The following is a 23,470-nucleotide window of genomic DNA, read 5'->3' as shown; positions in this document are numbered from 1 at the left end:
AGAGACCTCTGGGACAACATTAAACACACCAACATTCAAATTATAGGGGTTCCAGAAGAAGAAAAGAAAAAGAAAGGGACTGAGAAACTACTTGAAGAGATTAAAGTTGAAAACTTCCCTAATATGGGAAAGGAAATAGTTAATCAAGTCCAGGAAGCACAGAGAGTCCCATACAGGATAAATCCAAGGAGAAATATGCCAAGACACATATTAATCAAACTGTCAAAAATTAAATACAAAGAAAACATATTAAAAGCAGCAAGGGAAAAACAACAAATAAAACACAAGGGAATCCCCATGAGGTTAACAGCTGATCTTTCAGCAGAAACTCTGCAAGCCAGAAGGGACTGGCAGGACATATTGAAAGTGATGAAGGAGAAAAACCTGCAACCAAGATTACTCTACCCAGCAAGGATCTCATTCAGATTTGATGGAGAAATTAAAACCTTTACAGACAAGCAAAAGCTCAGAGAGTTCAGCACCACCAAACCAGCTCTACAACAACTGCCAAAGGAACTTCTCTAAGCAAGAAACACATGAGAAGGAAAAGACCTACAATAACAAACCCAAAACAATTAAGAAAATGGGAATAGGAACATACATATCAATAATTACCATAAATGTAAATGGACTAAATGCTCCCACCAAAAGACACAGATTGGTTGAATAGATACAAAAACAAGACCCATATATTTGCTGTCTACAAGAGACCCACTTCAGACCTAGAGACACATATAGACTGAAAGTAAGGGGATGGAAAAAGATATTTCATGCAAATGGAAACCAAAAGAAAGCTGGAGTAGCAATTTTTATATCAGACAAAATAGGCTTTAAAATAAAGACTATAAAAAGAGACAAAGAAGGACACTACATAATGATCAAGGGATCAATCCAAGAAGAAGATATAACAATTGTAAATATTTATACACCCAACATAGGAGCACCTCAATACATAAGGCAAATACTAAAAGCCATAAAAGGGGAAATTGACACAAACACATTCATAGTAGGGGACTTTAACACCCCACTTTCACCAATGGACAAATCATCCAAAATGAAAATAAATAAGGAAACACAAGCTTTAAATGATACATTAAACAAGATGGACTTAATTGATATTTATAGGACATTCCATCCAAAAACAACAGAATACACATTTTTCTCAAGTGCTCATGGAACATTCTCCAGGATAGATTATATCTTGGGTCACAAATCAAGCCTCGGTAAATTTAAGAAAACTGAAATTGTATGAAGTATCTTTTCCCACCACAACACTATGAGACTAGGTATCAATTATAGGAAAAGGTCTGTAAAAAATACAAACACATGGAGGCTAAACAGTACACTACTTAATAACGAAGTGATCACTGAAGAAATCAAAGAGGAAATAAAAAAATACCTAGAGACAAATGACAATGGAGACACGATGACCCAAAATCTATGGGATGCAGCAAAAGCAGTTCTAAGAGGGAAGTTTATAGCAATACAACCCGACCTTAAGAAACAGGCAACATCTCGAATAAACAACCTAACCTTGCACCTAAAGCACTTAGAGAAAGAATAACAAAAAAACCCCAAAGTTAGCAGAAGGAAAGAAATCATAAAAATCAGATCAGAAATAAAGGAAAAAGAAATGAACGAAATGATAGCAAAGATCAATAAAACTAAAAGCTGGTTCTTTGAGAAGATAAACTGATAAGCCAGCCTCATCAAGAAAAAAAGGGAGAAGACTCAAATCAATAGAATTAGAAATGAAAAAGGAGAAATAACAACTGACTGCAGAAATACAAAAGATCATGAGAGATTACTACAAGCAACTCTATGCCACTAAAATGGACAACCTGGAAGAAATGGACAAATTCTTAGAAATGCACAACCTGCCAAGACTGAATCAGGAAGAAATAGAAAATATGAACAGACCAATCACAAGCACTGAAATTGAAACTGTGATTAAAAATCTTCCAACATACAAAAGCCCAGGACCACATGTCTTCACAGGCGAATTCTATCAAACATTTAGAGAAGAGCTAACACCTATCCTTCTCAAACTCTTCCAAAATATAGCAGAGGGAAGAACACTCCCAAACTCATTCTACAAGGCCACCATCACCCTGATTCCAAAACCAGACAAGGATGTCACAAAGAAAGAAAACTACAGGCTACTATCACTGATGAACATAGATACAAAAATCGTCAACAAAATACTAGCAAACAGAATCCAACAGCACATTAAACGGATCATACACCATGATCAAGTGGGGTTTATTCCAGGGATGCAAGGATTCTTCAATATACACAAATCAATCAACGTGATACACCATATTAACAAATTGAAGGAGAAAAACCATACGATCATCTCAATAGATGCAGAGAAAGCTTTCAACAAAATTCAACACCCATTTATGATAAAAATCCTGCAGAAAGTAGGCACAGAGGGAACTTTCCTGAACATAATAAAGGCCATATATGACAAACCCACAGCCAACATCGTCCTCAATGGTGAAAAACTGAAACCATTTCCACTAAGACCAGGAACAAGACAAGGTTGCACACTCTCAACAATCTTATTCAACATAGTTTTGGAAGTTTTAGCCACAGCAATCAGAGAAGAAAAGGAAATAAAAGGAATGCAAATCGGAAAAGAAAAAGTAAAGCTGTCACTGTTTGCAGATGATATGATACTATACATAGAGAATCCTAAAGATGCTACCAGAAAACTACTAGAGCTAATCAATGAATTTGGTAAAGTAGCAGGATACAAAATTAATGCACAGAAATCTCTGGCATTCCTATACACTAATGATGAAAAATCTGAAAGTGAAATCAATAAAACACTCCCATTTACCATTGCAACAAAAAGAATAAAATATCTAGGAATAAACCTACCTAGGGAGACATAAGACCTGTATGCAGAAAATTATAAGACACTGATGAAAGAAATTAAAGATGATACAAATAGATGAAGAGATATACCATGTTCTTGGATTGGAAGAATCAACATTGTGAAAATGACCTTACTACCCAAAGCAATCTACAGATTCAATGCAATCCGTATCAAACTACCACTGGCATTTTTCACAGAACTAGAACAAAAAATTTCACAATTTTTATGGAAACACAAAAGACCCTGAATAGCCAAAGCAATCTTGAGTATGAAATACGGAGCTGGAGGAATCAGGCTCCCTGACTTCAGACTATAGTACAAAGCTACAGTAATCAAGACAGTATGGTACTGGCACAAAAACAGAAAGACAGATCAATGGAACAGGATAGAAAGCCCAGAGATAAACCCACACACACATGGTCACCTTATCTTTGATAAAGGAGGCAGGAATGTACAGTGGAGAAAGGACAGCCTCTTCAATAAGTGGTGCTGGGAAAACTGGACAGATACATGTAAAAGTATGAGATTAGATCACTCCCTAACACCATACACAAAAATAAGCTCAAAATGGATTAAAGACCTAAATGTAAGGCCAGAAACTATCAAACTCCTAGAGGAAAGCATAGGCAGGACACTCTATGACGTAAATCACCGCAAGATCCTTTTTGACCCACCTCCTAGAGAAATGGAAATAAAAACAAAAATAAACAAATGGGACCTAATGAAACTTCCAAGGTTTTGCACAGCAAAGGAAACCATAAACAAGACCAAAAGACAACCCTCAGAATGGCAGAAAATATTTGCAAGTGAAGCAACTGACAAAGGATTAATCTCCAAAATTTATAAGCAGCTCATGCAACTTAATAACAAAAAAGAAACAACCCAATTCAAAAATGGGCAGAAGACCTAAATAGACATTTCTCCAAAGAAGACATACAGACTGCCAACAAACACATGAAAGAATGCTCAACATCACTAATCATTAGAGAAATGAAAATCAAAACTACAATGAGATATCATCTCACACCAGTCAGAATGGCCATCATCAAAAAATCTAGAAACAATAAATGCTGGAGAGGGTGTGGAGAAAAGGGAACCCTCTTGCACTGTTGGGGGGAATATAAATTGATACAGCCACTGTGGAGAACAGTATGGAAGTTCCTTAAAAAACTACAAATAGAACTACCATATGACCCAGCAATCCCACTACTGGGCATATACCCTGAGAAAACCATAATTCAAAAAGAGTTATGTACCAGAATGTTCATTACAGCTCTATTTACAATAGCCCGCCGATGGAAACAACCTAAGTGTCCATCATTGGATGAATGGACAGAGAAGATGTGGCACATATATACAATGGAATATTACTCAGCCATATAAAGAAACGAAATTGAGCTATTTGTAATGAGGTGGATGGACCTGGAGTCTGTCATACAGAGTGAAGTAAGTCAGAAAGAGAAAAACAAATACCGTATGCTAACACATATATATGGAATTTAAGAAAAAAAAATGTCATGAAGAACCTAGGGGTAAGGCAGGAATAAAGACACAGACCTAGTAGAGAATGGACTTGAGGATATGGGGAGGGGGAAAGGTAAGCTGTGACAATGCGAGAGAGAGGCATGGACATATATACACTACCAAATGTAAAATAGATAGGTAGTGGGAAGCAGCTGCATAGCACAGGGAGATCAGCTCGGTGCTTTCTGACCACCTAGAGGGGTGGGATACAGAGGGTGGGAGGGAGATGCAAGAGGGAAGGGATATGGGGATATATGTATACATATACCTGATTCACTTTGTTACACAGCAGAAACTAACACAGCATTGTAAAGCAAGTATACTCCAATAAAGATGTTAAAAAAATGTATCTACACAAATGAATGAAGGCATCAAATATGTAAATATATAGATAAATATAAAAGATGATGTTTCTTAGTTTTAATATCTTTTTTTTAAGATAATGAATGATTTAAAGCAAAAATGATAACAATGTATTATAAAATTTTCAACATATGAATAAATAAGATATATAACATGAATAGCACAAAGGTTGGAAGAAGGGAAATAAAGTATACTGTTGTAAGGTCTATACTATATGTGACATATAATATTACTTGAAGGCAGAAAAAAAATTCCATACTACCCAACGTAATCTACAGATTGAATACAATCCCTATCAAAATTCCAATGGCATTTTCCACAGAAATACAACAGAGTCATATACAAGGGTATCTCTATAAGGCTAGCAGCCAATCTAAGAAATCAGCAGGACAGAAGGAGTGGCATGATATATCCAAAGTGTTGAAAGAGAAAAATGTGCAAACTAATATACTCTCCTCAGCAACATTATCATTTAGAATCAAAGGAAAGATAAATAATTCTCAAATAAGAAAAAACTAAAACAGTTCATCAATACTAAACCCACGCTAAAAAAATGTTAAAGGGTCTTCTCTAAGTGGGAAAGAAGAATCCATAGAAAATGGAAAATCCCACAAGGAAAGGCAAATACAAAGAACTGAGGATCAACTACTTAAATAAGCTTTTACTTTAATTTATTTAATACTTAAATATGTATGAAGATTAAAAGAGAAAAGAAATGTAGAAACAACTATAACTACAATGAAAAGTTAAGGGATAAACATGAAGATGTAAAACATGACATCAAAAATACAAAAAGTGGGACTTCCTGGTGGCACAGTGGTTGGGGGTCCGCCTGCTGATTCAGGGGACACGGGTTTGTGCCCTGGTCTGGGAAGATTCCACATGCCACAGAGCGGCTGGGCCCGTGGGCCATGGCCACAGGGCCTGTGCATCCGGAGCCTGTTGCTCCACGAGGGGAGAGGCTACAGCAGTGAGAGGCCCATGTACCGCAGAAAAAAAAACCAAAAAACCCCCAGAAAAAGTGGTGGGGGGAGTACAAAATGTAGATGTTTTAGAATGTTTTTGAACTTAAATGACTACCAGTTTAAAACATGTAGATACACTTATAGGTCAATATATATAAACCCCATGATAACCACAAATCAAAAACCTACAATAGATACATAAAAATAAAAAGAAAGGAGCACAAGCATACTACTAAAAAAATCATCAAACCACAAGGGAAGAAACAAAAAGTAGAAGAAATGAACAGAGAATAACTACAAACACAACTAGAAAACAAGTAATAAAATGGCAAAGTACGAACCTATCAATAATTTATCTAAATGTCAATGGACTAAATGCTCTAGTGACAAGACATAAGGTGGCTGATTGGATGAAAACCAAGACCCATCTATATGCTGCCTATAAGACTCAATTCTGAGCTAAAGGCACAGACTAAAAGTGATGGGATAGACAGATATTGCATGAAAATGGAAATGACAAGAAAGCAGGGGTAGCAATACTCATATCAGACAAAATAGACTTTAAAACAAAGCCTATAACAAAGACAAAGAATGGCATTACATAGTGATAAAGGGATTAATAAAAGAAGATGATATTGTTCTCATTAACATATATGCACCCAATACAGGAGCAGCTAAATACATAGAGCAGATACTAACAGACATAAGGGAGAAATCAACAATAATATAATAGTAGAGGATTTTAACACCCCATTTTTATCAATGGACAGATCATCCAGACCAAAAATCAATAAGGCAACAGTGCTCTTAAATGACATAATAGACCAGTTGTACTTAGTAGCTATCTATAGGACATTACATTAAAAAACAGCACAATATAGATTCTTTTCAACTGCCCATGGAACATTCTCCTGGATGGATCACATGCTAGGCCACAAAACAAGTCTCAACAAATTTAAAAAGACAGAAATTGTATCAATTATTTTTTTCCAACCACAACAATATGAAACTAGAAATCAATTACAGAATGAAAAATGGGAAAAGAACAAACACGTGGAGATTAAATAACATGCTACTAAAAAACCAATAGGTCGGGCTTCCGTGGTGGCACAGTAGTTGAGAGTCTGCCTGCTGATGCAGGGGACACGGGTTTGTGACCCGGACCAGGAAGATCCCACATGCCGCAGAGTGGCTAGGCTCGTGAGCTATGGCTGCTGAGCCTGTGCGTCCGGAGCCTGTGCTCCGCAACAGGAGAGGCCACAACAGTGAGAGGCCCACATACCACACACACACACACACACAAAAACCCAATAGGTCAATGAACATATCAAAGAGGAAATCAGAAAATACCTCAAGACAAATGAAAATGGAAATATAACTCTCCAAAATCTATGGGATGTGGCAAAAGCACTTCTAAGAGGGAAGTTTATAGCAATACAGGCCTACCTTAAGAAACAACTCAAATAAACAACCTAAGCTACCATATAAAGGAATTAGAAAAAGAAGAACAAAGCCCAAAGTCAACAGAAGGATATAAATAAATATCAGAGAGGAAAGAAATAAAATAGAGGACAGACACCCACCACCCCCACAAAAAAAATTAGAAAAGATCAGTTAAACCAAGAGCTAGTGTTTTGAAAAAATAAACAAAATAGATAAAGCTTTAGCTAGGCTCACCAATAAGTAGAAAGGACCCAAATAAACATAATTAAGAGAGGAAAGAGGAGAAATAACAACTGATACCACAGAGATACAAAAGAATTCTAAGAGAATACTATCAACAGTTATATGCCAGCAAGTTGGACAACCTGGAAGAAATGGACAAATTTCTAGAAACATACATCTTGCCAAGACTGAGTCAGGAATAAATAAACAATTTGAACAGACTGATCATTAGGAGTGAACTTGAATTTGTAATTTAAAAATCTCCCAACAAACAAAAGTCCAGGACCAGAGAGCTTCACAGGGGAATTTTACAAGACATACAAAGAAGAGATAATACTTATCTTCCTCAAACTAGTCCAAAAAATTGATGGGGACAGAATACTCCCAAATTCATTCTACAAGACCAGCATTAACCTGATTCCAAAACCAGACAAATACACTACCAAAAAAGAAAATTACAGGCCAATATCTTTGATGAATACTGATACCAAAACCCTCAACAAAATATTAGCAAACCAAATCCAGTAACACATAAAAAGGATGATCCACTATTATCGAGTTAGATTTATTCCAGGGATGCAAGGATGGTTCAATATTCACAATTCAATAAATGTGATACACCACATTAAAAAAAGGAAGGATAAAAAATTACATGATCATCTCAATAGACGCAGAAAAAGCATCTCACAATATTCAACATTCATTCATGATCAAAACTCTCATCAAAGTTGGTATAGAGGGAAAAAATCTCAACATATTATGACAAACCTATAGCTAATATTATACTCAATGGTGAAAAGCTGAAAGCCTTTCCTCTAAATTCAGGAACAAGACAAGGAAGCCCACTCTCACCACTTCTATTTAACACAGTCTTGGAAAACCTAGCCACCACAATCAGATAAGAATGAGAAATAAAGGACATCCAAATCAGAAGGGAAGAAGTAAAACTGTCACTATTTGCAGATGGTGTGATATAGAAAACCTTAAAGTCTCCTCCAAAAAATTATTAGAACTAATAAGTGAAGTAGGTAAGGTTGGTGGATACAAGATTAATATACAGAAATATGTTGCTTTTCTATACACTAATAATACACTATCAGAAAGAGAAAGTTAAAGAAAATTCCATTTAAAACTGCATCAAAAAGAATAAAATACCTAGAAATAAATTTGACCAAGGAGGTGAAAGGCCTATACTCTGAAAAGTATAAAACATGGATGAAGAAAATTGAAGATGATACAAAGAAATGGAAAGATATCCCATGCTCTGGGATTGGAAGGATTAATATTGTTAAAATGGCCAAACTACTCAAAGCACTCTACAGATTTAATGCAATCCCTATCAAAACACCCATGACATTTTTCACAGAACTAGAGTAAATAATCCTAATATTTATATGAAACTAAAAAAGACACTGAATTGCCAAAGCAATCTTGAGAAAAAGAATAAAACTGGAGATATCACCCTCCCTGACTTCAGACTATATTATAAAACTAAAGTAATCAAAATAGCATGGTACTGTCACAAAAACAGAAACATAGATCAATGGAACAGAATAAAGAGCACAGAAATAAATCCACATACCTATGGTCAATTAATCCATGACAAAAGAGGCAAGAATATACAATGGAGGAAAGACAGTCTCTTCAATAAGTGGTGCTGGAAAAACTGGACAGCTACATGTAGACAAATTAGATTAGAACATTTCCTCACACCATATACAAAAGTAAACTTAAAATGCATTTAAAAACCTAAATGTAAGACCTGAAACCAAAAGAAAAAAAAAAAAAAATACTCCTAGAAGAGAAGATAGGCAGAACACTCTTTGATATAAATTGTAGCAATATTTTTCTGTCTCCTAAGGCAAAAGAAATAAAAGCAAAACTAAACAAATGGGACCTAATTAAACTTAAAAAGCTTTTTAGGAAACACATTGAGAAACACACTGCAAAGAGAAAATGAAATGAAAAGACAACCTACTGAATGGGAGAAAATATTTGCAAATGATATGACCAACAATGGTTAATACCCAAAATATATAAACAGATAATTCAATTCAATATCAAACAAGCAACAACATAATCAAAAAAAAAAAAACAATGGGTGAAAGACCTGAATAGATATTTTTTTCTAAAGAAGACACACGGATGGCTAACAGGCACATAAAAATATGCCCAAAATCACTAACTATTAAAGAAATACAAATCAAAACCACAATGTGATATCACCTCACAACTATTAGAATGGCCATCATCAAAAAGTCTACAAATAACAAATGTTGATAAGGAAGTAAAGGGAACCTTGCTACAATGTTGGTGGGAATGTAAATTGGTGCAGCCACTATGGAAAACAGTGTGGAAGTTCCTCAAAAAACTAAAAATAGGACTACCATATGATCCAGCAATTCCACTCCTGGGCATATATCGAGAAAAAAATGAAAACGCTAATCTGAAAAGATACATGCACTCCAATGTTCATCAAAGCACTATTTATAATAGCCAAGATATGGAAGCAACCCAAAGTGTCCATCAATATATACAATTGAATATTACTCAGCCATAAAAAAGGATGAAATTCTGTCATTTGCAGCAGCCTGCATGGAACTACAGAATATTATATTTAGTAAAATAAGTCAGACAGAGAAAGAGAAATACTATATATGATATTGCTTATATGTGGAATCTAAAAAATAAAATAAATGAATGTATATAGCAAGACAGAAACAGACAGATACAGAAAACAAACTAGGGGTTATCAGTGGGGAGAGGAAAGGGGGAGGGGCAAGATGGAGTTATGGAATAAGAGATATAAACCATTATGTATAAAGTAGTTAAGTAACAGGGATATATTGTACGGCACAGGGAATAGTAGCTATTATTTTGTAATAAGTTTTATTAATCTATAAAAATACTGAAACAATAAGCTGCACACCTGAAACTAATATATCAACTTAACTTCAATAAAAATATTTTTTAAATAAAAGGAACACTTGTATGCACACAAGTAACAAAAATAAAATCTCTACATCGTTTTTTTTTGGCTGTGCTGTGCAGCTTGCGCTATCTTAGTTTCCCAACCAGGGATCAAACCCGTGCCCCCTGCAGGGAAAGCATAGAGTCCTAACCACTGGACTTCCAGGGAATTCCCAAAGTCTCCACATCCTGACAGAAAAATAAATGTATTCCACTTATAAAATTAAAGAGTCACGGGCATGTAGTTACTGTACAACATGATGACTATTGTTAATAATTCTGTATTGTATATTTGAAAGTTGCTAAGATAGTAGATCTTAATAGTTCTTAACAGGAGGAAAAAAAATTGTAACTATGTATGAAGGATGTAACTAGACTTATTGTGTTGATTTCACAAGACAGTTGACCCTTGCACATGTGTTTGAACTAGATGAGTCCACTTATAAACTAACTTTTTTCAATAGTAAATACAGCACTACATGATTTGTGGCTAGGTATCAAGAATACTGAGGGTGAGCTATAAAGTTATATGTGAATTTTCCACTGTGTGTATATACAAAAATTAAATCATTATATTGTACACTTGAAACTAATGATGTTATATGTCAATTACACATCAATGAAAAAAAATGCACAGCAGAGTCCAAGCTTTAACACATCATCTTTAACCCAACTACATAGTACTAAAAAATGAAATATAACAAATAAAAAATAGAGAATCAAAGATGGGCTCAAAAGTAAAATAAATAGATTAGAAATGAATTGAGAATCTATATGTTCAAAGTTGCACCTGTGTACTGACTTCCAGCATGACAGTGTAAAAAAGTCTACTGACCTGCTCCCGAAATGAAAAGTTAAAAGAACAAATGAACAAACAAACACCATTTAAAGGCTCTGAAAATGGTTCAAAAGGCAAAGAGCACATCAAGAAACAACTATTCCAGAAAATCTATGAAAATTTGGTAAAAAAAGGGCTAGAGGGCTTCCCTGGTGGCGCAGTGGTTGAGAGTCCGCCTGCTGATGCAGGGGACTCAGGTTCGTGCCCCGGTCTGGGAAGATCCCACATGCCACGGAGCGGCTGGGCCCGTGAGCCATGGCCGCTGAGCCTGTGCGTCTGGAGCCTGTGCCCCGCAACGGGAGAGGCCACAACAGTGAGAGGCCCGCGTACCGCACAAAAAAAAAAAAAAAAAAAAAAAAGGGCTAGAGTGTGTGGTATTTAAACTAACACTGCTCTCTCCCTCTCTGCTCCAAGCAAGGCAGAGACTCCATTCTGGAGGGCTGCAGCCAATAACATGGGGTTCCCTCTCTCCCAAATTCCCAATCTGAGAACCTTCTACATGTGTGAGGAGCAACATTCAACGTTTTTCATCCCATCGTCAACTACCTAGTGCAGAGGCTGAGTCCTTGGCAAGTGAAACAAGAGGTGAGGACTCCTCCAGCACGCCCCCCCCAGCTAATGGAATGGAGGCTCTATCTTAGGTGTGGTGCATTGAAAATACTGGAGCCCGGATCACCTTTGCCCTGCACATAAGGCAGTGTTTCCACAATAGGAAAGACAATTTTTTTGTGTGGTCCAACTTACCAATCTTTTCTTTTTTTTTTTTTTTGTGGTACGCGGGCCTCTCACTGTTGTGGCCACTCCCGTTGCGGAGCACAGGCTCTGGACGTGCAGGCTCAGCGGCCATGGCTCACGGGCCCAGCCGCTCCGTGGCATGTGGGACCTTCTTGGACCGGGACACAAACCCGCGTCCCCTGCATCGGCAGGCGGACTCTCAACCACTGAGCCACCAGGGAAGCCCACCAATCTTTTCTTTTATGGTTCATTTTTTTTTCTACCCTGTTTACAAAATTATTGCCTTTCCCAAGAACATGAAGTTATTCCCCTGTTTTCTCCTAGAAGCTTTATTACTTTACCATTTATATTTAGGTCTATGACCCATTTTGAACTTTTTCTGTATGATGTTAAGGTAAAAGGCCATGATTTTTTTGTGTGTGTATGTCTATAAGAATATAAGTTCTCTATTTTGGCAAACAAATTCTCTCATGCTTGGAATTTACAATCTTTTGTTGACACTGTTTGGTATGAGTAGTAGTGGGCAATATTTAATGTTCTTAAAGAATTAATCTAAGAACCATAATGCACCTTGAATACAATTGAGATGTATTGTTGGAAACATTCCATCAATGAGTGTTTTAGTCCCAGGATTGGTGTCATGAGACAAAGACCACAGATTGAAGGTCCCTCATAACTAGAGGCAAATGGCCGTGCTGCTGGAGAGTAGTGAGGAACACTAAGATAATGGCCAAAATACCAGATGAGACCGACCAGCCCATACCTCAATGTACCCTACTGTAGGATTCCCAGTAACAGGAGAGGAGAAAAGTCACCTCAATGACTTTTTTTTTTTAACCTCAATGTCTTTTGGGTTCTAACAAGAACCCAGCACAGGCACAGAGGCTTCTTGCCCCACATCCATAAGGACACATAAGTTTCCCCTACACCCAACACTATCTCAAGAATTAAGAGGTAGAAAGGGAGCCAAATGTCAAATGATTTATATTCCTGATGGAAAGTTTATTCATTGGATTGAGTAAACATATAGCAGAGAAAAAATTTTAATTGGAAAAGGTTAACTTTACCTGGTAAAATTTACCTTAGCAAAATTAAGAGCTATAGAACAAGATGAGATCATTTATAGAAAATAAAGTTACTGCACATATGAATTGTGTTGTGCTGTATACTGTTTTTAACTCTAACCTGGTAAGCATTGGTACAGTTAAGAGGTACACAGGCTCAGGATGTTTCACCTTAGGCAATAAAATCTATAAGCTTAATTGGTTACCTTGAAGCCAAATAGAGAGGGAAGGCTGAAGAAGCTTTTCCTTCATGCAGGTATCTGATGCTGTGCCAGGAAGTTTTAAGAATAACAACAGGAATGGAGTTGGTGGGTCATTTCAGCTGAACTGTTCCCTGGTGGCTACAGTGGGCCTAGGACCACAGAGTGGAGAGACAGAATTTGCTCTGATAGTTGCCGACTAGAGAGCCTTTGCTATCGGCAGAGAATACTGATAAAGGCTTTCAAACTTCCACAGAGTAATGCTTTCTTCCGATGAATTCTTATTCCAGGAAACCTAAAATATAAAAGAGATATGAAGGTTAAGAAGGTTACTTAGACAGTATCTATCTGCTTTCTTATAATATCCCTAAAGTAATTCCATAGCACTTTGAAAATCACTGAGGGAAGCACCAGTTCAAGACAGGTCAGCTGAACAGACACAACTAACTTGGGCTCTGATACAGTTTGGCTGGAATCTTTTACCTCAGGCTAACATGCTGAGAATGGCTTCCTAGAGAAAGTGAGCGATCTGCCTGGGAAATGTCTTCCTGGAAATAATACGGATGTTGAGGTCTAAAACAAAGACTGCTAGCTGTACGTGCAACATTCATTCTCCCTTTTGTCCTGTGAAGCACATGGTCACCTTGAATCAACATAACATTTCCTAGCACTTAATAGCAGGTAGTGTTAAAAGTTTCAGAAATGGAGACCTGACTGAAATAAAGACTGCAGCCTGGGAAACACAGATTCAACAAACACTTGAATTGTGTTCTACCAGACTACAAAATGGGAGAGGCTTATAAAGGCAAAAAGTTGCAAGGCCACAGTTAATTATATGAGTTGTTTTTCAAGAATTATGATTAGAGCTGGCAAGAAGTGAGGGTACTTGGTAAGCATGGATTGGTTGGGGTCTGAAATGGTTGCACAGTTACAAAGGGAGACCTTGAGACGATAAGGTTGCAGCTGGCAAGTGTTGTTCTGAATATGCTGGTGGTGTCCTTGGGCCTGGAACATTTCAAAGAAAGTTCAAGTTCTCAGTGATGCAGAGACCAGAGATCATATCCTCAATGGCCACCTGACTCCATTTTGTGTGCCCAAACTGTGATTACTCCATTATAATTTAAATCTGTTACTAGTAGTTATGTGTGACTATATGTCTAAGTACTGACATATAAGATATAAACAAAAATGTTGTGAGCAACTTCTGGCTGGGAAATTCTTAAAGGACTCTTCCTTCTGGCTGGAAGGTGGGCATAATGTCCAGAGTTAGAGCAGCCACTTTCATCGGCTGTAGATGGCACATACTGAGCTCGACAGAACCACAAAAATGTAGAAACCTGGTTCACTGATGATTGGAAAACTAGTCCTGGGGTACCCACACTTATGTGTGTGAGAAATAAAGTTCTATCTTGCTTAAACTGCTGTTATTTGGTTTTTAAAAATCACAAACAGCTAAATCTTAACATCTAAACAAATAAATGATATAGGAGAAAAATATCACATAGCAAAGCTCGAGGTTACACTGTTCCTCTGAAAAAGGTACAAAATTGACTGGGGGTTGGGGGGAGGGAGACAGAAAGACAGACCTGGAGGGAAATTCTCTTCCACAAGGATAAAACCCTTCTTAGTTTAATAACTGTGAGAGACTTCAGCTTACCTTTCTATTTTCCACCCCTATATCCTGAAGGTAATTGTGACTAGGAAAAGCCCTATCTACTGACTCAGAGCCTCATTTTTCCTTCCTGTTTAGAAAACCTCCACTTACACAACTACAGGAAAAATTAATGCCATGATTTACTTTGAAATGCTTTTTTTTAAAAAAAAATATAAATCAATGGCTCAATAGAAGATGAATATGTGAACAGTTATATGACAAAGCTAGTACAGTATAATAAAATGCTAACAGGAGAGTCTAGATAGTGGGGACACATGTCCACTGTACTATTATTTTAACTTTCTTTATGTTTGTATATATTCATGATAAAATATTGAAAGGAAAAACATTCTAGTTACCTCTAAAGTAATCAACATAACCCATTTTACAAAGACCTAAACAGAAAATCAGGGATCACCAGATATTCGCAGAAAATCAATCAAAGACAAGGATGACAATAAGCAGAATAACCAACCTTAGAGGAAAGAGAGATGGTTGAGGAAACAGAAGAAAAGAATTTTCAGATGATATTGTAAACATAAAAGAACATTCTACTATGTAAAATAAGCAATCAGAAAATAAGAAATATTTCTTGAAAATTAAATATATTATATCTGAATATTTTTAAAAATTCAATGACGTTAAACCTATCTTGAATTTAAATAGCATTAAGAGCTAAAACTTATTGAGTCCAAGTCACCATCACTGTTCATCTAGATGAACAAAATAGCCTCACAAATTGTCTGCCTAGTTCTATACTGACCCCTTACAGTCAATTCTTAAAGCAGCCATAGAGACCCTTTTAAAATCAGATAGTGTCTCTCCTCTACTTACAGTGACTCCCCTTTTCATTCAGAGTAAAAAGTCTTAACAATAGCTTCCATGATCCCTCATTCACACATCCCTCTTTCCTCTTCTACTACTCTTCTTTGTTTTCTTCTTTCCAGCCACTTTGGCCTCCTTAGAACCGTTTGAACAAGCCAGGTATCTCCCAAACTTAGTGTTTTTGATCTAGTTTTTCCACCATTGATTAGTTTTGTCTCTACTAGAATTTCATATAAATGAAATTATAACCAGCATACCTTTTTTGCATGCAAGGCTTCTTTCACTCAGCTTAATGTTTTGAGGTTCATTCATGTTGTTCCAGGTATTAGTGGCTTGTTCCTTTCCATTGTTTAGTAGTCTGTTGCATAAATATACAAAAATTTGTTTATGCCACTGTCTGATGGACACCTGGATTATTTATAGTTTGGGGCTATTGTAAATAAACTGCTATGAATATTCTTATATATTTTAATTTATCTATTGGCTTTTTACATTTCTTTGCATTTTTTTTTAGTGGTTATTCTAAGTATTAAAACGTACATCCTTAACTTTCTGTAGAGTATAAATATACATTCACTACTTACCCCACCCTGCCCTTTATGGTATAGCTAACTTTCATATGTACTATATCAAAAGATATAATAAGCCTTACTAGACAATGTTGTAATTTTTGTTTTAAACAGTTATATGTATTTTAGTGAAATTAAGAGGTAAAACATATATTTACTGAGATATTTGCTACTTTTGATGCTCTTTCTTCCTGAAGATTTGAATTGCCATTTGATTTTATTTCCCTTCCTTTAGCATTTCTTGTAGTGCAGATCTGCTTGTGATAAAGTCTTTTACCTAAAACTTTTTATTTCACCACTCTTGAAGGATATTTCACTAGACACAGAATTCTGGATTGACTGTCTTTTTCTTTCAGCACTTCAAAAACGATCTACTCTCTTCTGGCTTCCACTGTTTCTGATGAGAAGACCCAAGTTCTGATCATTTGGATCAGTGTTCTCTTATATGAATGTGTCATTTTATTCCTGCAGCTTTCAAGATTTTCTCTTTATTGTTGGTTCACAGAAGTTTGACTTTCTTGTACATAGGTATGCTATTTTTGTGTTATGTATAACCAAGTTCACTGACTCTATCTTCACAATCTCCATTCTTCTGTTAAGCCCATCAAGTGAATTTTTAAAAATTTCGTATATTTTGTTGTTTTGTAATAGAATTTCCATTTGGTTCTTTATTATAAATTTTACGTCTCTGCTGAGATTTCCTGTATTTTCATTCAATGTGAGTATTCTTTTCCTTTAAGTCATTAAGTATAGTTATATACTTATAGCTCTTTAAGTCCTAATGATTCCAACAATGAATTAGCTTGGGATCAGTCTCTATTACTTTTCTTTTCTCTCTCTCTTAGGAGAACTCACACAACTCATCATATAGTTGTACTCACAGCTCAGATTTACTACAGGAATGTAGTGTATGTGTGTGTGTGTGTGTGTAAGAAAGAAAGCTCATTATAAGGATGAGGGAATATATCTTAAAAGCCCACTGACCATATTCAACATTAAATATATCAAGTTCCAGTGAATATTGGGAGGTGGAATAAGTTTCTGAGGGTATTTGGGAATAATCAGGTTGCCCAGAATACAGACATCAGTGTATAAGAGGATTAGAATGAAGAAGAGTTAAGAGTAAATTTTGTGCTTAAAGAAGTAATTGTGGAGAACTAGGAATAAGAGAGTTCAGAATTGAGATATAAACTGGAAGGGAAAGTTCATAAAAGTACCAAGAAGAGATTGAAGAATTACTCAGTCCTAATATTCCAAAGAGGAAGTACCATTTCAAGCTCGAAAACATGATTTTTACATAATTATTTGACATGTTTTAAAATTCATAGTTTCTCTTATTTTTATATATATATCTATACATACACACACATATATATGTCACAGTATGACATATATTGAATATGTGGTGCTTGGGGGTGGGGGAAATAAGCAGAAATCCAAATTTTTCTTGTAATACTACAATCTAAACCTTCTTTGTCAGATGTTTTTCCCTACCCCTAGATTATAAGCTAGGCATGCATTATGGCTTTTCTGTTTACATTAGGATAATTTTGGAATGTCTCAATCTTAGTTATTTAAAAATCCAATATGATCTAAATCACTTTAAATGTTTTCTATTCATTGCTTCTCTTCATTCATTCTTTCTTCTTTTTTTTTGGTCTTCCACACTTTTTCTGCCTTCTCTGATTTTAACTGAACATTTTATATGATTCCAGTTTCCATCCTCTCTTAAGATACCAATTAAAACTTTTGTTTTTGGATGTTCTAAAATGGTTGCCTTAGAATTTGCAATATACATTTACAACTTACCTAAGTCCACTTTCAAATAACACTATAATGCTTCATGGGTAGTTAAAGTACAAAGTATTTTCAATTTCTCCCTCCTGTCCTTTATAACACTGCTGTCATTCATTTCACTTACCCAAAAGCTATAATCAAAGAACACAATGTTGATATTATTTTGAACAATGTTATCTGTTACATCAATTAAGAAAAGTTTAAAAAAATATTTTACCTTCATTTATTCCTTCTCAAAAACTCTTTCTTCATGTAGATCCAAATTTCTGATGTATAACATTTCTATCTCTTTGAAGAACTTCTTTTAACATTTCTTGCAGGGCAAGTCCACTGGTGACAATTTCCCTCAATTTTTGTTTGTCTGAGAAAGTCTTTATTTTTCCTCTATTTTCTAAGGATAATTTCACTGGACATCAAATTCTAGGCCTTCAAGACTTTAAATATATCATCCCATTTTCTTTTTGCATAGTTTCTGAAGAAAAGTTCAATGTAATTCATATCTTATTTTTTCTCTGTAGGCAACATTGGTTGTTTTCTCCCCTCTGACCTCTTTCAAGATTTTCTCATAGCCTTTCATTTTCTGCTGTTTGATTATATATGCCCAAGTGTAATTTTTTAGTATTTATCCAGTTTAGAATCCTCTAAGCTTCCTGGATCTGTGGGTTTTAATGTCATTAATTTTGGAAAATTCTGTCCTTACTTCAAATAGTTCCTTTGTTCCTTTTCTCTCTTCTCCTTCTAGCATTCCCATTATGCATATTCTAAACTTTTTGTAATTTCCCCACTTTTCTTGGATATTCTGTTTCATCTTCTTCATTCTTTTTTCTTTTCAGTTTTGGAAGTTTCTATTGACATATCCTCAATCTAGATTCTTTCCCTGGTTGTGTCCAGTCTACTTATGTGCCTACCAAAGGTGTTTTTCATTTCAGTTCCTGTGTTTTGGATTTCCAGCATGTCCTGTTGATTCCTTCTTAATGTTTTCATCTCTCTGCTTACTGTCCCCTTCTGTTTCTGCATGTTGTCCACTTTCCTTCCACTTCAAAGGCTAGAGTGGTCTGGAGTTGAGTATTTTCATTCCACTAGGTTGGTAACCCCCCAGTTGGTTAGGCTCTGGTAAAACAGTTTCCCTTAAAGGCAGATTTTATTAAGGAAAATAGAGAGCTCTGGGTATATTTGAAAATGTTCACTTTTCCTCTCCTACTGTCAAAAGAGAATTTTTATCTGATTTTCAAAGTGAGAAGCTGGTAGGTCTCTTGAAGGTAGCAGTCACAAAAGTGTGCCCCCCCCAGCCCCAAGCAATGGAACCTCTTGGAGTTTTAATTCTCAAATTAGTCCATGAGTTTTAATGCCTAAAGTAGTCCACAGAGAGCTTCTGGCAATTCACCTATTACAAGTGGAGACTAGGTTGTAGAAAAGTAAGAACAGAAGCATGTAGAACAATTAAGAAACAATTAGAGCATCCATGAGGAGTAGCATAGTAGTTGTAGAGGTGGTAAGAATTGGTTAGATTTAGAATACCTTTTGAAAAGAGCCGATAGATTTTGCTGAGGGACTGACTGGATGTGAAACTTGAGAGAAAGAAGAATCAAACTATGAACTGAACAATTCTAAGAGTCAATATGCCATTTGCTGAGATGTAAAGATATACACTAGGAAGAGTGAAACAGGTTTTGGAAACAGAAAATAGTTTGAAATGCATGTTAAATATCCTAGTAGATATGTTGACTAAGAAGTTAGATACGTTAGTATAGAAATCAAAGAAATCATGGCTGGAAATGACTATTTGGAAGCCATCAGCATAGTGATGCTATATAAAGACAGTGAAGGAAAGAATGAGAGTACCTGGGAAATAAAGGTGGCTAAAGAGGGGAAGAGAGCTGGGACACACTAAGAAATGAGGCAGAGTCTAGCAAAGAAGAATCAAAAGAGCTCTGTGAGTTCACAAAAGTCAAATGAAGAAAGCGTTTCAAGTTTCGAAAAGGAGGATGTGATGAACTGTGTCAAATGCTGGTGAATGGTTAAGCAAGATGAAAACTAAGTGTTGCCCCTTGGATTTATCAGGATTGTTTAAATGCCCAGATATCTACAAACTCCCTTTTTATGAAAACATATAAACTAGCTAAGAGGTCTCACATTCAAGTGTGCCTAAGAATTAAAGACCTAGAGTTTATGCTTAACATCACATATCCTGCACTTTGTGGGCCACTTACAGTATTTTCATGAGTAATTTTTACTCTCAGGGATTTTTACCGTAAAGGCTGAGTTTAGATCCAACCCACTGTTAGCGATGTGATCCTAGCTTTCCACAGCTGTTTCCAATCTATCCTATTAGCAGTCAGTAGATAAAGAAAATGAGTACCTACTTCACGTAAGTCATAATTTACAGGTAAATTTAATCTTCTAAATCTAGACTTTTCCACTCTCTGTCTTTTCTGGAGTTGAAGGGACCAGGTGAAGCGGGATAAACCATGTGTGGGAGAGTGGGCAATTAGTGGCATGGGCACTCTCCCAACTGTTTTTAAACTACGCTTGGAGAACGAGGCTTCACGGTGGCCCCATACTCTGAAGTAACCCAGGAAGGGGTGTCCATTACTCCAGAAGAAAGAGCGAAGGAAAGGCGAAGAGAGCCCACAGGGACATAACAGGACAATCCCTCCCTCCCGCGTGCCTTTCTCTCCCAGCCCACCTACCGCCACAAGAACCGACCCAGCGACCACGCCCCGCCTCCTTCCGGCTTGTCGCGGCGGCCGCCGACGTGTGCGCAATGACGTTTCAATCTCCTGCGGACCCCGGAAGTGCAACTGGAACTTGTTCGGGGCGCGGATCCGGAGAGGGAAAGTCGTAACAACCGCACGAGGGAGTTCGGCTGGCGAGCTGGAAGGCCACGCCTCCTCCCGCCTCCCCCCACAGCCCTGTAGCTGGGGGCAGAGCTCAGGTAGGACCTGCGTTTGCCGGGTTGTGAACTCCCGGGGGGCAGGCCCGGGCCGGAATCAGAGGAAGAGGCTGGCCTTGGTTCGTCTCGGGCGGGGGTCGGTGGCGCCGCGTTTCCTGCGGACACTTCTGCCCTGTGTACAGGACCCCGCTGATGGGCAGCTTACACCTGCCGTTTCCACTTCCGAGGCGGGGCATTACAAGTGTGTTCCCTGGATGAGTCTCCCTACTCTTGGACGTTTGGGGTTCTGGGAGCCTAGAGACTGTAGCGTAATGGGCCTTTCTAAGCTTTCTCAGGTGGGGAGGTTTGGTGGTTCTCTGGTTGAAGATTTTTCTACGAAAATGATCATCACCTGCCAAACCTTTACCAGAAGACATTCGCTGTAGGCAGAAGATTAAAGTGCAGTTATAAAATGCTCCCCAAATTTGTAACGTGCATGGGCGCTGGTGGGACATTTCACTGGGATGAATTCTTAATTGAATACTTTTGACTTTGAAACAAAGTTAGGTATATTTTGGAGGCAGTCTTCTCTTTCTCTCATCCAGAGATTTAACATATTCTTCTAGTGCTCCAGAGTGTGTATTTGTTATGCCAAGTAATTGGTTACTTAATTTTGGGCTATATTTATTGACAGTCTTGTTGCCTTTGTCTGTTTCCCCAAATCCTGTGAAAAGTTGCAGAGGGAAAATCCTTTGGTTTTCAGGCTAGCGAGTGCCTTGTACCATTTATCAAAACAGGTGAAATGTGATGCAATCCACGGTGTCTTTTTGTCTTAAAGCGGTGTTAGAGGTGTATTCTTCGTGCTTGTTTTTTATCCCTCATTGTGAGGGACAGATATACTGTATTCATTTGATGTATTTAGAAAATAAGTCAGGGAGCAGTTTTTTGGCATTCTGGTACCAGGCTTCTATCTGACTCTTTAAGTGTTCCTTCCACTTAAGCCTAAACCAGGAATGCTGTGGATGGCTTTGAAGCAGAGGCTGTTGTGACACTGGTAAATGGTAGAATAGCACCAACGCCAAGAGGGCAGCATGACCTATGAAACCGTAACCATGCACCCACTCATTCCATTAACAGGTATTTATGGGCCATCTTCAGTGTGCCAGGTGGTGTTCTAGTTGCTGGGCTTCCAATAGTGAACAAAATGGGCAGTCTTTGTTCTGAAATTTACGCTGTAGCGGATAGAGAAGGACAGTTAGCAAGTAGATATATCAGGTAGTGATAAGGGCTATGAAGAAAAATAAAGCACATTGAGGGGAGAGAGAATGAATGATGGAGGATGCTGTTTTAAATAGGGTGGTCAAAACCTGCCTCTCTGGCCGAGACAGTGAGAGGCCCGCGGACCGCGATGAAGAGTGGCCCCCGCTCGCCACAACTAGAGAAAGCCCTCGCATGGAAATGAAGACCCAAAACAGCCAAAAATAAATAAATAAATTTATATTAAAAAAAATAGTCACAGGACAAGGCAGTTCCCATTCTACCATTTAAAAAAAAAAATCCTGCCTCTCTGATAAGGGGACTTTTGAGTAGGGATCTGCATGAAATCAGGGAGTGAGCTCTGCAGGTATGTGGGTATGTGTTTTAGGCTAGGAAAAGGCCCTGAGGCAGGAATGTATTGGTATATCTTGGAATAGCAAGGATATAAGCATGGAGGCATCAGTGTTTAAAAATCTCAGGAATATTTACTCAGTGTTTTGTGTGAGCCTGAGAGATCTTTTTTATTGACAGCCTGTTTTTCTCAGCTTTCCCAGGCAGACCTCTATGAGGATAATCTGATGTCTTCAGATATGTAGAGATGTTTCCAAGCTTTTCATTAGCGCAAACAAAATTAAGCACTATTTACTCAGTTGAACATAACTTGAGCTGTCTGTTTTAGGGTCAGATTGGGTTTGTACAATGGCCGTGGATAACTAAGTAGCAAGTGAAATAAGCTAACATATGTCAACTTTACCTTTCATTCCTTTTTTTTTAAATTGTGGTAAACTATACATAACATAAAATTAGTCATTTTAACCATTTTTAAGTGTACATTTCAGTGGAATTAAGTACATTCACATTGTTATGCAGCTGTCACTACCATCCATTTCCAGATCTTTTCATCTTTCCCAGCTGAAACTCCATACCCATTAAACATTAACTCCCCATTCCCCTCTCTCCTCAGCACTGGACAACCACTAAGCTACTTTCTCTATGAATTTTCTGTTTCTGTCTAGATACCTCATATAAGTGGAATCATACGACATTTGTCCTTTTTCACTGGCTTATTTTGCTTAGCATAGTGACTTCAAGGTTCATGTATGTTGTAGCATATGTTAAAATGTTCTTCCTTTTTTTTTTTTTTTTTGCGGTACACGGGTCTCTCACTGCTGTGGCCTCTCCCGTTGCGGAGCACAGGCTCCGGAAGCGCAGGCTCAACGGCCATGGCTCATGGGCCCAGCCGCTCCGCGGCATGTGGGATCTTCCCAGACCGGGGCACGAACCCGTG

The 23,470-nt window shown here is 37.3% G+C and overlaps 1 protein-coding gene and 1 long non-coding RNA gene across 6 annotated transcripts in view; one reads left to right on the top strand and one right to left on the bottom strand.

Moving 5' to 3' along the window:
- Window positions 1-20,868, bottom strand: part of LOC307184800 — a 58,421-nt gene extending 37,553 nt beyond the window's left edge. The window contains exons 1-3 of one of the 2 annotated variants that reach the window (XR_013827830.1): window positions 20,744-20,811; window positions 15,945-16,045; window positions 13,215-13,503 (exon numbers count right to left, since the gene is read on the bottom strand). This is a non-coding gene — a long non-coding RNA (uncharacterized lncRNA). Of the gene's footprint in view, window positions 1-13,214; window positions 13,504-15,944; window positions 16,046-20,743 lie in introns of both variants that reach the window. The other variant, XR_013827829.1, reaches the window with a different exon arrangement.
- ARB2A (ARB2 cotranscriptional regulator A) overlaps window positions 20,809-23,470 on the top strand; it is a 430,105-nt gene continuing 427,443 nt past the window's right edge. For 3 of the 4 annotated variants that reach the window (XM_079918572.1, XM_079918571.1, XM_079918570.1), the window contains exon 1: window positions 20,861-20,988. The gene's annotated coding sequence lies outside the window, so the exon portion shown is untranslated. Of the gene's footprint in view, window positions 20,989-23,470 lie in introns of all 4 variants that reach the window. The other variant, XM_079918573.1, reaches the window with a different exon arrangement.

Source organism: Stenella coeruleoalba (assembly GCF_951394435.1).
Source record: "Stenella coeruleoalba genome assembly, chromosome: 3".
NCBI lineage: Eukaryota > Metazoa > Chordata > Mammalia > Artiodactyla > Delphinidae > Stenella > Stenella coeruleoalba.
This window is presented reverse-complemented; position numbering and strand designations above follow the sequence as displayed.